We start from the raw sequence: 13,878 nt of genomic DNA, 5'->3' as shown, positions 1-13,878 counted from the left end.
TTGGGAGAGGCTAGACTGGCAGCCACGCCCACCAGTCGGGCGGCAGATCCGAGGAAAGGCCAAGCGCCCGCAGCCAATAGGTATGCAACCATGGGGAGGGGTTAACCCCTCACCAATGGGGGGCGAGGGGGCGGCCGGGCCCATTGGTTGGCGGCGGCAGGAAGGGGGCGAGGCGTCGCGTAGGGGCGGGGGCTCCTGGCTCAGCCAATGGCGGCAGCGCGGCTCGGGGCTGGTGGGCGGGCGGGGCCGGCGCTGAGAGTGTGGGGCTCGGCTGCCGCCTGCCCTTCCCCAGCCCGGCGGCAGCAGCAGCAGGCGCCGCGGACAGCTCGGCCCGCGCCCGCACCAGGAGCCGCCGTCGCGCGGGAGGTAAGAACCGGGCTGGGCCGGGCCCGTCCCGCGTCTCCTCGACCCACCCCTCCCCTCCCCTCCCCCACTCCCCTCAGGCGCCTCCATCCCCCAGCCCGGCTCGGCCCGCGGGGCCTGCTGCTGCTGCCGCGCCTGCCCCGCCCCGCCCCGCCCTTCCCCCCTTCTCCCCCGCCCCGTCAGCCTGGGGCGGTCCCAGCAGCTCGGAGGCCGACAGAGCTCTCCCGGGCACGCTGCCTCCCGGGCCGGGCCGGGCCGGGCCGCTCGAGTGCGGGGAATGAAAACGCCCCCGAGAGGAGCGCCCGGCCCATATAGGGTGGGGAGGCAGAGCCCGGCGGGAGCGTCCGGCATCCTCGGCTCGGCCCTGCCCGAAGGCCCCGCAGCCCTGGCCGGGTCCTGCTGCCTCCTTTTTTGCTTCTACAGCTGCCCGTCGGGGACCCCCTGCTGCCCTCCCCGGTGGGACACGGCAGCCCGGGTGGCGCTTCGCAGTCCTGCTCCTCGCCACTTTTTTCCTGTGACGTTTTACTCGGTCTTGTCCTGAGCGCGGGCCGGGCTGTAACTGCAGGGGCAGGTCCGTGCGCGAGGAGGAGCGAGCCCCCTGGGAAAGCGACAGTAAAGTCTCGTCAGTTCGCAGCTCACCGCAACTTTCCCGTTGTAGCGAGTAACTAAGGGGCTATGCCGGTTGCAGGCGTCTGAGCCAATGTGCTGACTCCGGCCCCAAGTCTAAGCGAGCCGGCCCCTCGGCATGCCGGCGTGGAAGTATGCTGAAGGTACGCCTCCATGGACAAAAAGGCAGCGTGTTATCAACCATGTTAGCTCTGTTGGACTAACTGAACGTGACATGGCTTCACACGTTACCCTGTATTTGAACAGGGCTTTGAACTGTATTAAGCTAACTGGATTGAGTTAACACAATTGATAACCGCATCCTTTTGCGGGTCAAGGCATAGCCAGGGCTAGTTCTAAGATTTCAGCACAAACGCCAGCCTACGGGGTCTAAATGAGGTCGTGTCTCAGTAGAGAGGGGCTGGGCTGCAGACTGAATTGAGATCTGGTCACTGGCAAGAACGACAGACACATAACAAGAAACGGAACGGTTTAGTTCAAAAGGCACAGGGAAATCTATACATAAATATTGTTATATATGTAAATAAGCTTGGGTCTTTAGGCATGGCATTGTTTATATATTAGTGGAATATTAAATACAGTGTATAGACATAATAAACTATTTCATCAAAGCGTGTGTTTTCTCAGGCTGAGGTTAGAATTCACGTCACAAGTGCACATATTATTGGGGGGGATTGTATTCAGAAATGAAAGGTAGTTTGTTGTGCATATGGAGGCTGTGAAAGGACATAGTATTTACTCCACCAAAATGATATAATCAGTGTTGAGAGACAACCTGATGTAGCACAGTGGGGGGCCAACATTTTTGGCAGGCATGCCACAAACTAACCCTCCACTCTCCCCGAGTGCTACTCGAATCCCCTTCCCTGGCCTGATCAGCTTTGCTTTCTTCTCCCTGCCTCACTGGCTGCTCTGTTCTCTACTCCCTGCCCTAGCTGCTACGGTGCTGCCTGTCCCTTTCCCTAGCTAGCCACATGCAGGGGCTGCCCATGCTACTAGTGGCATATGTGCTGCAGGTTGGCTACCTCTGATCTAGCAAGCAGGATGCTAAAATGAGAGTCAAACCCCTGGGTTTTATAGGCATCTCTACCACTGCCCTGCTGTATGAACTTGAGCATTTATCTGTGCCTCAGTTTCGCCTATTGTAAAATTAGGATAAATGTCTATACAAAGAACACATTGAAGTCTCTGGTTTTAAAGCGCTGCATGAAGACTAAATTTTACTATATATGAAGTAGTGATTAACCTTGTTTCTAGTGACTGATGAGAGAGATAAAGAATTGTAATATTTACTGAATATTTTCTGTGGGGGAATCTTCAGAAGGTGCCAGTTCAGAAATTGGATACAAATATAAAAGACTGTGATTTTAAAACTAGCGCATTTTATTTTTTATAAAGAGTACATATTTTGACATATCTAGTTTAACAGTTGCAGACAGAGAACTTCAGTGGGAGGTCAAGAAGAACTTACAACCACCAAGAGACAAGGCTTGACAGTCCATGTGCCCAGTTGTAACTGGCAAATATGTTTCCCCTGAGAGGATCACTGGCATACTTACAGCTAAAAGTTCTCTCCCAACAATTCAAACTTCTAATGAAAAAACAAACAAACAACTCAACACTTATTCACTGTCTACTTGAGTAGCATTTGGAGATGATATTCTGGTGGAAATCCCATTATGTGGACAGGAGCAGGTACTGAAGGACTTGAACCTCTTTTCAGTCCCTTACTTTTGTGTGGCTAGTTCTGGTGCCGTAGTGTGTTGCATTGATTTCTAACCAATAGTCTTCTAACTAGTGGTGTGTAGTTAATATTTGGATTTGTCAGTATTTCTGTTCTTTAACCAAATCTGACCATATTTATTGAATATTATTTTGTCAAAAAATGTGGCATTAGTAATAGCACCTTATTTGTAAATATGTTCTATTTAAAATTGTGGATATTTTATATATGGCTAAGTCTGATTGTTGTTAAGCCAACATTCTGTTTGAATGGATTCCTGTTTGAAATCTCTGGGTTTATCTTCGGACTCATGTTTGCACACTGAACAGTGAGGTACCCTTGAAAGAATCTCAAGGTACCCCAAAGTGCCATACCACTGTGGTTGAGATTAACTTCTTTTGATATAGTTTTCTGAAGGCTGGCTGCTTTTCAGTACTTTTCCAATGTAGTACATTTAAGCTAATTGATAGCAAATGTTGCAGAAACTTTCAAAGGCAACATTTTTTTTTTCCTTTTTTAATGAGAGTAATACTATGAAAAGCATTCCTAAACAGCCATCGAGACTGAAGTTTTCTTTTTATGGAATGGGTGCTTAAAAGTGCATGCCCTACCAGTGCAGACTTCCCTACTTTCCATCGATAGCCTCAACCATATGCTAATGATAGAAACTCTGATGTTATGTGATACAGCTTTTGATAGAGACAGTGTTTCTGAAATTAACTCTCTCTCCTTAATTGCTTAACTCGGTGGAGACATTTCTCATTCTTAGGCCTGTTGTCCAGGGCTTTAGACAAATAATTACAATTAAAATACATTTTTAAAATTAGACTGTCTAATGGTCATTGCCGTGTCATTCTTGTTAAAAAAATGAAAATAAAAGGAGAGAGAGACCACTTAAAATTGCAAGGCTGTAAAGTCAAGAACTCAAAACTCAGAAATGTTTGTTCTGTTGGATTCAGTCCAGATTCTGAAAGGACTCATGCCCTTGATCCTGCTGCCCCTGTATCTCTAGCATGTGTTTGTGCCACTCTATTTCAGTCTACTTTTCAGTCTAGCTATCCAGCTCTTCTCATCTGGCATCCTGTTCCCCCTCCTCCCCCATCCCTACCCTTTTTGTACCTAATGTATCCCCCACTTCTTTCTCTCTTTACATTCCCTCCCACCTTTGCAGTAGCGACACGTAGGGTGTGCATATGCACCCCCTGAGAGTGCTGATGCACCACCTGATGGCTGCACTTGCTGCTTAGGCAATGGGCAGGTGGGAGCACCGGTGGCCCCCCCCCCCCCTGCAAGTGCCAGCTGCTTGCTGCGCTTGCTGCACCCGGTTCTGGTGCCTTGTATCACAGTGGAGCCCAACAGCGAGGAACATCAGTTGGAGGGAAAATTCTGCTTTGTCCTCTTAGCCTTGGCCAGGAGCACACTCACTGCATCTTGAAACTAACAAAAATTTAGCTGTCAAACTGTAACAAGTCTCCACTGAGTGTGAACTAAAGCTTTTCAGAGTCTCAAAACTTGGCTGTATTTGGGCAGATTTTCTTGGGATGTTAAAAGGCACGTCCCTGACACAGGGTAGAATCTGCTGTAAACTGTGGAGTTGCTAGAATTTTTTAACAAAATGGTTGTAGGACTTTTTTAATATAGGCAGGAACATATATTTTTTTTCTTTATCACATTTTCAGGAATAGCTGACCTGTTTCAGCTAAACTTTACAGAAAAATTCGGTCTTGCCTAATATGGATAATATTGGGTATGGTTGGCAGTGTCTGGTTAAAGTCAGGGTTGTCCAACTTCTAAGCGGCCAAGGGTGGAACCAGTAGGGGCCTTGTGCCTTTTGGGGCTGCATGTTTCCCCTCTGCCGTGCCATGCCGTGGGGCCCCCCCCATCATGCCTCTCAGGTGCCCCAGGCAAAAGGTTCTGTCAGCACTGTGCTATGTACTTCTCTCGGGCTGGGAAGGGAAAGGGGAAGAGGGAGGGAGAAGAACCCTGGAGAGAGCTGGATGGAAGCTTGGGTGCCACCATTTAACTCCTCATGTGCTGCATTTGGCCTGTGGGCTGCCAACTGGACAGCCATGGGCTAAGTTATAAACAGCTAAAAATAGCATTGGGTATCCTTAGCTATTAGTGCTGCTGCTTGCACCACATCTATTACTTATCTGTTCTTACTCTGGTTTGGTATGATTTGAAAGACTGATTAATTGATTGGGATGGGCAAGTTTATCACCAAACTCTTCACATCTTTTGCCTTCATGGTAGAAAGCTGTATGTTATCAGGGCAGGGGGGTTGGCAGCCTTTTCCAGTTCTGGGCTGGGGTGACTCAGCTCCTGTCTGAGGCAGGTTGATATTAAAATTCAGCCCTTTGTGCCAGTGCTTTTTCCTGCGCCTGGCCCCAGCATGGGCAAAAGCTTTTGGATCCACAGGCTGGATTCAGTGGCTCTGCTGGTCACATCTGTCCATGGATGGAGGCTGCTGACTCCTGATTTGTATCATTTCTCCCCTTTTCTGATTGTTAATTCTAATATGTTTTCACTAAAAAACTTTGGAACTTAATGTATTCCAGATTCAAAGGACAGAATTTGTGCATTTTAAAGAAAATTAGCAATACAGTTTTTACATTACTCCTCTTTGTATTAAAGATTTATATCACATTAAATAGTCTGACAAAAGAATTAAGAGGCATTGTTAGCTGTGTTAGTCTGGAGTTAGGCAGAAGGCAAGGCAGTATAGCACCTTATAGAGTAACTTGTTCAGAGAGGCTTAACCTTTGTGGACTACAGGCTACTTCATCAGATGCTTGTCAAAAAAATGGTTGGCTTCTTCTGTTTTATAGCATGCCATAAATGAGCCCTGCACCTTCCTCAAGTGCTCCCTGCCCATTTTGCTGCTTTTCTTTCTGCTTCCTGCTCTGTTTGTCACTGCTGCTTATCACCTCCCAATCTGTTGTGTGCCACAGACAGAGGCTGTCCATGCCAAGCCCTACAAGGAGAGACTAGGGCACCTGGACCTCTTCAGCCTCCGCAAGAGAAGGTTGAGAGGCGACCTTGTGGCTGCCTATAAATTCATCATGGGGGCGCAGAAGGGAATTGGTGAGGCTCTACTCACCAAGGCGCCCCTGGGGGTCACAAGAAATAATGGCCATAAGCTAGCAGAGAGCAGATTTAGACCGGACATTAGGAAGAACTTCACAGTTAGAGTGGCCAAAATCTGGAATGGGCTCCCAAGGGAGGTGGTGCTCTCCCTTACCCTGGGGGGTCTTCAAGAGGAGGTTAGATAGGCATCTGGCTGGAGTCATCTGAACCCAGCACTCTTTCCTGCCTATGCAGGGGGTCGGACTCGATGATCTATTGAGGTCCCTTCCGACCCTAATATCTATGAATCTATGCCACTTATGGCACCCATGCTGCAGGTTGGCTATCCCTATTATAAAAGGACTTGCAGAGAGCAGGGGTATTAGCTGTCCCCTGTCATCAGCACAGACTACATCATCAGTGGATCAGATGACACAGATTATAACATCCAGGTTTTTTACCTGTTCTTCTGCTAGTGTCAGATATGTTGTCACCTGCCATCATCAGTGTAGGTCTCTGGTTAAACTGGATAAAGAGGGCAATTCCTAGGTGGAAGAATGAATAGATACCAATCTGTCACCTATTTTAGAATGATACAAAAGCCTGTACTAGTATACTTTAACTTCCCTTGACACTTCATCGCTGACCTCGGAGTAACCGTTTTTAAACAACAGAATGTTAACAACTGAATTAAACATGAAACTGCAGATCAAGAAATTGTCCATGAACTTGATTGCGTAAAGTATGGTATCAACGGAGACTTTGGATTCTTATCCCATTGTCTGGACCAGCTTTTATAACCCTTGTGTCCCTTAGTGGCTGAACTGCTTTTTTATCCCAGTGGTTCTCAGCTTACTTTAGACTTAAGGTGCCCCTTGGAAAATGCCCGCTCTTAGCTTTCATTCATCTCTTGGCCCTAGAAAAAGTAATAGAGCGGTTCTACTGCTGCAGTGAACTTGGAAAGATTACAGCAGCAGGATGTTTTTGACACTATTCCTATCTGAAGTCTCTAAGTTTACCTAATAGTGCAGATATTGCACAGCTATAGCTTGGCTGAAAACCACTGGTTTATCCCCTTTTGATCTCTTCAACTCATCTTTGTCCCAGTCAGCACTGCTCTCTCCTTTGTATTCAAGTAACCTTATTTTTGTTCTGTTTAGTACTCCTTCTCTCATCCATTCGTAGCATCTGATGACAAAGGCCTATGGAAGCTTCATGCCTCTCTGAATGAGTTAGTGAAGAGCCACACTGCCATGCCTTCTGCCTAAAAGAATTGGAGGCTAGAGAAGAGCAAATTTTTAAATTAAAAAAAGGTTAAAAATATGCTTACTTTATAAGTGAAGACTTCTAAATTATGCCATTCGTGAACAAGAATATTATATCAAGAACCAAAATAAAACATTAACTGTCCATGTTTGTTTCAAGGGAAGTTCTGAGGTGAAGACAGAGTTTAGATTTTGCTTTTTCAGTTATGTTCGAGTGTGGCGTCTTTCTTTCTAGCAGTGAGGCATATGTTGAGAGATGATATACTGTGATCTAGTTGTTATTTTCCAGCAGAAATAAACCACATGCATCATTATTAACATAGACCTTTATCTTTTAGTAAAAACTTAGTAGAAATACTATGTTTTCTTTTTTTTTCCTTTGTTTTTAAAGGTTCTCTAAATCCAAGACTTATAAGAGCCTATAAAAAGTGTTTTCTTTTTTAATTCTGCAGATATCACTATACAGATGAAATAGTCAAGTAAATCAGAGCTGTTGTCTCTTAATGGTAGTGACTTCACATTTTATGTACTCAGTTGAAAATAGAAAAAATATATTTATTTAGTATACTTATCCTTTTCAATCAAAATCTGATAGTCTATATTAGAGTTATGAACAAGACACTGTTAAATTATTTAATGTGGCCTGGGTTTTGGAGTAATTTAGTAATTTAAGTTCTCTATCACCGTGAAAACTGGCATTCCCTGTAATTTTGCATAGAATCACCAGAACAACTTATTAAATATAATGCTGGCTCCCCAGTGGGAGCCAATGGCTGCTGCAGCCTGGCCTTGCAGTCCACTGGTGGGGTCGAAGCAGTCAGCACAAATGGGAGCAGCCAAACTAGTGGCCACCCTCTCTTCCTTCTGCTGCTGATTGGCTGAGAGGGCTGCCTTTTGTGCAGCCCTATCCCTCTCTGCTAGTCGGCGGTGTGGGGTGGTACTGTATGAAGGGCAGTCTTCTCAGTGGCTAGGGGCAGGGCCGCCAGAGCCCCTTGGCCATTCAGTGGTGAGGTGGCCAGGGGTCTCGCTGCAAAAATTGGTGCTGGGTGTTGTGAGCAGCCCACAATTTTTACTTCACCTCTGTGTGATTTAAGTACATCCCTACTGATTGGAGTCTCTAGTTGTCCCCTAAAATTTGACTTGATGGTATTTTTGGATGAGCTAAGTAATTACTTTGTCCCTGCGAAAAGAATTTCAACTGTAGGTGACCAAAGGGGAGACTGCTAAGCAGATGACTATCATAAAATTAAGAGGTGGCTTGCCTGTTTTTCAGAGTTAGAAATATTGGAATAATTTCTCTAACTTTCTAGTTTTCAGTGTCTTGATTCTTGGATGAATTGAAAGGGAATAATTTTGTGCAGAGTTGGTCTAGGAGTGGATTGAAAGCGACTAAGTTAGCTACTGCTCATAAATTCTGTTGCCTTCTCTGACAACAAGTCTGTGGCTTCAGAGAGCCAAAAAGGTTTCTGCTTCAGAAATGACCTAATGCCATTTAAAATGAATAGATAAAAATGCTCCATTTCTATAAGGTCCTTTATTAATCCTCTCAATGTCACATGTTTTTAAAATGGAATAATATTGTGCAGCATAAGAAATAGTGGTTAAGTGTTAAAGAAATAGCTCTCTTTGTTGGGAATATTCAAAATATCAGTTATTTTTATTTATACTTAATAACCAAGTAAAAATGATTACCCAGATGCTAATATGGCATAGATAGGATTTTTTTCATAACCTAGATAGGCAGACAATGCAAAACTTTATATGAAAGTTTAGTTCTGTTTTCCTTGATTTAAACTAAGCTTTGAAAATAGCTATATCTTGTTTTGAAACTAAGCCTACTCAAAGATAGTGTGTTACTCTGCCTCTTCAATACCTCGTACATGAGTTTGAACACCAACTATACTGGTGAGAGCAACTCATGACAGTAGTTTCATGTTGACTTTCAGCAGAAGGAAGTGAAAGTAGATACTTGTGCACTTCCATAGTAAAGTGCTGTACCCCTTTAACAGTGATCATAGATCTAAAATTTTCCTGTGTTGAGTGGTGGCCATGACCCTTGCATGAAATGTGTTGAAGAAGAACTATTCTGAAACAATTGCATCCATGTGGTGGGCAGTTAACCTACTTCCCTCCAAATCTATGTATACACATGGCACGAATTCCAAAATACGTGCCCAAGATTTTAAATTCCATGGTGCTTTGTCTTGCTACTAGATTTCATACATATTGGGAGGGTTCTTGTTGTGCATTTTGAGATGCCAGTAAAAGCCACTAGAATTCTGGCTTTTTGGTTCAAACTAAGCGAATTTCCATTATCCTCTGTTTCTTCTGTACTTTGATCAGCTAGCACCATTTTTAACAATCATAAAGGGAATGCAGTGCCTTCATAACCATCATAAAGGGAACCCAGCTGTATCTTGCAGTCCTAAGAATTGGTCCTATTTAGAGGTTTTTGTATGAATATTTGAAATCACACAAATAGGTGGCTTTGGAAATGAGCTGCTGATTATGTCTTGGTAGAGTAGGAGGATAAAGTAAAGTGGCTAATTGTGAATGAACTTTTCCTACAGCAGCTGTTCTCAGAGCAGTGTCATTTCTGGTCTCAGGAAAACTGGGGAAAGGATGCTGCTATAATGACCAATTGTAGTGGCTGAATTTCAGGACAGCAAAAAGTACTTTTGCTGGAGACCTCTGGAACTGGGGTAGTGACATGCCACTGTAAGAGCTTCCTTCAGTGTTGAGAATCATCCACTACCATCTGGAAGCTCATCTCTGTGCTCAGTAGTAATTGGTAGGCACAGAGGTATGTGCTGCTGTAAAGGTTGGTTATAAAGCCTGGCAGTGCATGAGAGGATATTGTTTGTTATACATGGTGGGGGCTCTTGAATGGTATTGGACTACTGATGTAACTCACCTTGGGTGCATCCAGATGAGTGGGGCAAGAGGCACATGCGTGTCTTAAACCTCTTTGAGGAGGGGCAGGAGGCACATGCAGGAATGAAAAAATGTTCCCCATGCAGCAATGACTGCCCCTCTCCAAACTTGCAGTGCAGGGAGAAAATTTGACCCCTGGATATCCAGTTAAAAAAGTGGGGCAGGGCATGGTCCCAGACCATGCCCTGAGGCAACCAGAGGCTGGGTCTTCCATGGAGATGCTCTGGCTGCCAGAGCATCTCTGTGGCTGCCCCTCGACCTGGTGCTAAAACACGTGGCCTGGCAGACAGTGTGCTGCAGCACCAGGGTTCCAGTGCCTGTAAGTAAAGGGTTGGGGGGGGGCGGCCCCACCCACTCCCTGAGCTCCTGCTCACTTCCCTGTATGGCCCCTCCCCCTGCTAGCTCCCTGCCAGCCTCCCAGCCCCTGCAAACCCTTCCCTGCCTGGCCCCTCCCCCCACCAGCCTCCCCCTCCCCTGATCACTTCCCTGCCCCTGCAATAGTTTAAAAAAAACTCCCCAAAAATCCCGGCACTTACAAGCAGTCTGGCTGCTGTGTGGCTTACTGGGGCCCTGCCCACACAGTGCGGGGCAGAGCGATGGTCCCAGCCTGGGCCCTCCTGTCCTGTGCTGCCTGGGGGACTCTAGCTCCCCCTCCCTGCAGATCTGGGAGTAGCCAGGCAGGGTTATTTTGCCCGAAGTGGCACAATTTGCTCCACAACAAAGTGCATGTCCAAGCATGTGCGCTGAGGCAAAAAGCCCCAGCTCAACTTTCACCGCTTCTGTTTGAGCTGCTGCAAGCGCATGTGCTTGCATGTGTGGATGTGCCCCTTTTGTCCCCATCTAGGCTTTGGATCACAAGCAGAAACGGGTGTTTCTCCTTGGTGCTCTAATATTGAGAACAATCGGGCCTTAATGTGGCCATTGTGGAAGCAGCTTTTGAGACCAGGACGACTAGGAGGGGGGGTTTTGTTCTGTTTTTTGTTTTTGTTTTATTTAGTGCATCAGTTTTTCTTAATGAAAAATTGAACTTTTGCTCCTAGGGCATTACCATCTAATAGTTATGTGAATCTCATGGGCACTCTGGCAGACCTGGTTTACCACCTGCTTCTCTTGTTTGTGACACTTTTAAGTGGACACTTGAATGTGCGAAAGGAGCTGTTCAACTCTACTCTTAGTAGCTGCTGCATTATAACAGTGGAGTGTGTATCTGGAAGGCTAAAAGGGGAATGGTGGTGTCTCATGACCAGGCTGGAGTTTTCTGAGCAATGTCTGCTTGGTGTGACAGCTGCACAACATCTGTCAGAGCAAGGGAGACAGCTCTGCCAAGCTGTCAGAAGTAAAGGTGTCAAGATTTTTTAGAATTACGGGCAGTCAGAGGCTTGCTCTAAAATCTGCAGCAAGTTGTCAGGCACACAGGGTGAACTTACTTTGTAGCTAAGAGATGAAATGTGGAAACATAATATTGTTATGGAGGCTGGCAGGGTTTTGTACTTTGTGTATATGGATTTAGTAAAATTTAAGTTTATTTTGCCTTTCAATGGCCTGTAGTTATTATTGAAAAGGATGTTTCATTATGTGTATCGGATGTATAACTTTAGGAATTGGTCGTCCAAAATAACCTTTATTGAATATCTAATAGTTTAAATAAAACAAATGTCCTGAATAAAACTGCAAGCTTTACCTACTGTAACAAACCCCATTGTCACTGGGCATGGAGTAGGAAACAGTGCCTGTGACCTAAACTTTAGGAGGTGTGCTGCCATTTCCATTACACACTTTTCTTCACTGGTAGGATGTGACTGAGTCGAACCATGGCACTAACTTCTTCAGCAGGACATCTGTTTCTGCATATATCTGTCTGTCAGACTTCATAGATTTCTTTTCTTTTTAGATTTTATGGGTCGGAAGGTATCTCAGTAGATCATTGAGTTTGACCCCCTGCTGTGGACTTAGACAACTATCTTAACAGTGCATTTTGTTTCTCTGGCCCCGTCTCTGCAAAGAGAATAAGAGAATTTTTCTGCACTGGTCTGTCATGTAGTTTTGTTTTTGTTTTTTTCCTGGTGTACTGACAAGAGCTCCCCAGATACTGCTCATTTGGTCTTAATTTCTTGACTCGGGTTATTGCAGTTGATGATATTTTTGTCTTTGGAGTCTGCAGGGTTTGAAGTCCAGGAGCAGGGAGGGTGAGAAACTGGGAAAAAATAGTTATACTAAGTCCACTTTGTGGTAACAGTAAAATACTGCATTTCCCTCCAATTTTGGAATTTTCATCTTTGGAAATGAACCTTGTTCCAGTCCTAGTCTGCTGGCATGGGGGCTAGCTGGGGAGGTAAGTGGATAGCAGTGTTAGATTCGGGTGTGTGTATGAGCCCATGATGAAGGGTTTGGTAGGTGATAGCAAAGTTTGGAGACTAGGACTAATAAAACAGCACCTGTTGTTTTGTATGTGTGTGTTAGAAGTGCACTGATGCATCAGTCCCATATTGGATCGGCACTAATATAAGGAAAATTGACAGTATCAGCAATCAGCTTTTTTTGGCTCACCTGGCTGATAATGTCACCAATAAATGCCCCGTGTGTGTGTGCATCTGCAGCACAGTGCACAGGTGGCTAGGAGCACAGCCCAGCAGCATGTGGTTGGTAAGTCTGTTGTGGGGGAAGGGGCGTGGGGGGGCGGGGTTAGATCGAGGCCCCTGCAGTGTGGGAGGGAGTGGGACTAGGGTTGGGGCAGGTGCTGCCGGAGCAACACGTGGGACAGAGCCACAAGCGTCTCGTCTAGGGAGCACAGAGGGGTGGCTCTCACTGCTTCGTGCACCCCTGGGAGAGGTATGGAAGGCATGTGCCCCTGGATCTGTGCATGGGGCAGGGCGGGCTGGGGCTGCAGGCTGCAGCCTTGTATCATAAGGAGAAAGGGGTATTTCTCCTTGGTGCTCTAAGGCTGGGCTCTTCCCGGTGTGGAGGCTAGGCCAAGCTGCGTTCTGTTCCACACCACGCCCTGGCTGTGCATGCCTGCTCCTGCCCCAGCGCCACTCCATCCCTCACCGCTGGGGCCTCTATCTGCCCCTCCCCCCCCAATGCCCCTTCCCTCTCCCCTCCCCCACAATGGACTTACCAGCCGGAAGCAGCCAGGCCGCATATCAGCAATCAGATTAGTATCGACTGATATGACTCCTTAAAAATCCGCCATCAGTATTGGCCCAAAAAATCTCTATTGGTGCACCCCTGGTATGTGTATGTGTGTATATACATAAGTATATGATAGTGAATTAATATGCATTCCGCTAAATGTGTTTGTTTTCTTTGCTTGAATCTTTAATTGAATAATATGGCTCTTGCCCCGTAGCTTGTTAATGAAGTTTCCTAGCTTGTTTGGTTTTTTTTAACTAGAGAAAAATGTGTCATGTTATGTTGTGGTGCACTATCTGCACCTCCCGTTTCAAAATCCTAGATCTGCCTATGCTTATATGATTGAAGCATACCTCTGCAACCATCTTTCATGTTGGAGGAAGATCCCGTCTTGAAGATGCAGAAAAGGGGCCTGTTCAGAAAGGAAGTGAGCAGCAGCCTAGCAGGATATACCATGGTGGTGATCCCCAAACTGGAACTTCCAGTAGTGTTACAGGACTGGAAGGGCATTAAATACACAGGAAGTCCTGTGAAAGCTGCTTTGCTTTACAGTGGGGATGTCAAAGCTAGGGCCTGCAGAGCCCCAGCAGCAGGGAGTAACTACTCTTAGACTGGACGCGTACATTGTGATATCTAGAGGCCAGTTCTAGGTGTACTGCATGCAGTGTGTGTACCAGACTGACTCTGTGCCACTCATGAAACCTGCAGATTGGCCCCACACCACTCATCTCGCCTGCAAGGCCTGATGACTTTGACCCCCCTGCTTTACAG

At 46.1% G+C, this 13,878-nt stretch overlaps 1 protein-coding gene across 2 annotated transcripts in view; it reads left to right on the top strand.

Annotated features, from left to right (window-relative positions):
* The first annotated feature begins 236 nt into the window (after positions 1 to 236).
* Positions 237 to 13,878, top strand: part of SETD3 (SET domain containing 3, actin N3(tau)-histidine methyltransferase) — a 91,943-nt gene continuing 78,301 nt past the window's right edge. For both annotated transcript variants that reach the window (XM_059723210.1, XM_059723211.1), the window contains exon 1: positions 237 to 366. The gene's annotated coding sequence lies outside the window, so the exon portion shown is untranslated. The remainder of the gene's footprint in view (positions 367 to 13,878) is intronic.

This window comes from Alligator mississippiensis, chromosome 2, assembly GCF_030867095.1.
Source record: "Alligator mississippiensis isolate rAllMis1 chromosome 2, rAllMis1, whole genome shotgun sequence".
NCBI lineage: Eukaryota > Metazoa > Chordata > Crocodylia > Alligatoridae > Alligator > Alligator mississippiensis.
Note: the sequence above shows the minus strand (reverse complement) of the source record. Positions and strands in the feature narration are given on the sequence as shown.